The sequence below is a fragment of the Microtus ochrogaster genome, linkage group LG9, assembly GCF_000317375.1.
Source record: "Microtus ochrogaster isolate Prairie Vole_2 linkage group LG9, MicOch1.0, whole genome shotgun sequence".
In the NCBI taxonomy this organism is placed as follows: Eukaryota; Metazoa; Chordata; class Mammalia; order Rodentia; family Cricetidae; genus Microtus; species Microtus ochrogaster.
This window is the reverse complement of record NC_022034.1, coordinates 20,973,373-20,975,575: the sequence shown is the minus strand read 5'-3', so window position 1 is coordinate 20,975,575 and position 2,203 is coordinate 20,973,373. Positions and strand designations below refer to the sequence as shown.

General features: G+C 55.2%; 1 protein-coding gene across 3 annotated transcripts in view; it reads left to right on the top strand.

Annotated features, from left to right (window-relative positions):
• Dse (dermatan sulfate epimerase) overlaps positions 1–2,203 on the top strand; it is a 140,242-nt gene that overhangs the window by 82,745 nt on the left and 55,294 nt on the right. The window contains exon 1 of one of the 3 annotated variants that reach the window (XM_026787409.1): positions 46–66. The exons of 1 other annotated variant lie outside the window; for it this stretch is intronic. The gene's annotated coding sequence lies outside the window, so the exon portion shown is untranslated. Of the gene's footprint in view, positions 1–45; positions 67–617; positions 727–2,203 lie in introns of those variants that run through there. One more of the 3 variants, XM_005363520.3, reaches the window with a different exon arrangement.

Genomic DNA, 2,203 nt, shown 5'->3' with positions numbered 1-2,203 from the left:
GACACGGTGCGGTAGGATTCCCTGTATTTTGTTGCTCCACTCTAGGCAACAACTGCTTCGGATTAGGTGATTTTACCCCCTTCTCTTTGAGAGTAAAACTGAAATCAGGAAAGAGGGGAGGGGGAAGGCAACTGGAGTGTAACTATTTTGGAACCTCGGGAGGGGATTGGGCACTAGCGTCGGGAGTGGGATTCTTTAAATTCTCAGCTTTCCTCTTCCAGCTCTTTACAGACGCATCGGCCCCTCCCCCGCGGGCCTCCAGAAGTTATCTTTTCTTTGGGTGAGATTCCAGACTGGAACCTGAAGCTCTCAGGTCCCGAGAAACCAGAGCAGGAGCCATAGCGGCTGGGCAGGGCAGGGTGCATGGGGTCTCGATCCCGGCGGCGGGAAGGCTGAACTGGGTCCTGGGACCGCGGAGGGGAGCGTGGGCTGAGGTCGAGATTGGGCCGCCCGGGGGTCCTGTTCTCCCCCTTCCCAACGTTGCTTCCCCAGCTCTCTGCTGACGTTGCGGCTTCCTCCGCCCGCGGCCGAGCCCTGCCGCGGCCCGCCCTCCGCCGACGGTCCCCGCCCCGTCCGCACGGCCGCCGAAGGCTGCAGCGGAGTAACCCGGGCGCGGCGCCCTGGGCTTGGATGGCTCGGCGTGCGCTCTGAGGGCCGGACTCCAGGGGTCCGGAGTCTGGGCGCCCCGCGGGGACGCGGTGAGAAGACGCCCCGGAGGACCGAACGGTGAGGGGGGGAGCGGTACGGGGGAGGACATGGGGCGCTGGGGCGGGGGCGCAGTGTATCTAGAGCAGAGAAGCTTCCCTCCTGCGCAGGACGGGTCCCTGCCAGGCTGCTAGAGCCACGTCTCTCGCTGTGTGCGGATTCCCCGTGGGCAGTGCACCGGGGCCCGCTCGCCTGGCTCCACGGTCTTCCACCCTAGAGCCCACCACCGAGCCCTGTTCCACAGCAGCACGGAGATCTATAGTGAATAGCGGGGACTGGACGGGCCCCCGGACTCCCGTGCTCCCGCGGGATTGGGTGGCACAGCGCTTGTCCCATTCCTTCTGTACACCAATTATCCAGGGATGGTGGTGGTCGTGAGCGCCTTTTCTGGCTCTGCCTGTGCGACTTCGGGACCGCAGAAGCCCGGAAAGCCGGTACTGAGCCACCACCAGCCGCAGGATTCCAGCGCTCCTGCACTTCATCAATACCCCGGGGTGGCTGGGTAACCTCAGCCAGAAGCCGCCTGGGCCAGCCCCGCGGGTGGGTCGGGGGTGGGGTGGGGTGTGTGTGTCTGTGTGTCTGTGTGTCTGTGTGTCTGTGCGTGTCCGTGTCTGTGCGTTTCGGAGGCGGAGGGGCTTGAATTGGGCTGGGGAGCGCTGTAAGCGATGCCACATGGCATCACAATCAGTCTGGGACTGGATCTGAACTAAGTTGTGACCTGACAAGTTTCTCATCTCTCCTTGGAGGCAGCAGAGTCAGCTTAGGCCAGCTGGCGTTCATAATGAAACCCAATCCCTTGCTTCCAATCCAAAAAGCCAGCCTCATTTACCTGGAATTCTTTAGGTCAGGAATTGACACGTTGGTTTCTAGGGACTTCCTAGTAGATTCTTGAAATCATTTGGTGTTTATTGCTGCTTAGTCAACGATATATTAAGGAAGGAAGAACCTCTCCCTAGAAATATTTTCATTATCTTTCATGTTACAGAGTTTACACCTTTAATAACTTTGTTTTCTTCAGTTTTCACATTTTTTTAATAAATGATAATAGTATTCATGAGGTGAAATTTAAAAAAATATTATTATCATTTTAAAATGATATGTCTGGGAGGATGTACATGTGCATCTGAGTGCTCGCAGAGGTCAGAGGAGAACGTCAGATCTGCTGGAAGTGGGCTTACAGGTTGTGAGGAGCTTCCTAATACAGGAGCTGGGAACTGAACCCTGGTTCTATGCAAGAGCAGTACCAGTTCTTGAGATGAAAAATTTGGGCTAGATATTTGTAGAAGCGTTCACACTATACTACTAAAGAGAATTACAGAACGTAACGTGTGTGAAAAAAAAAACGGGGTCACCTGACTGCTCATGCATACTGTTTTCCTGCACAGATGTGGTCACCTCCTTCATCCCCTCTTCTTCTTCTTCTTCTTCTTCTTCTTCTTCTTCTTCTTCTTCTTCTTCTTCTTCTTCTTCTTCTTCTTCTTCTTCTTCTTCTTCTTCT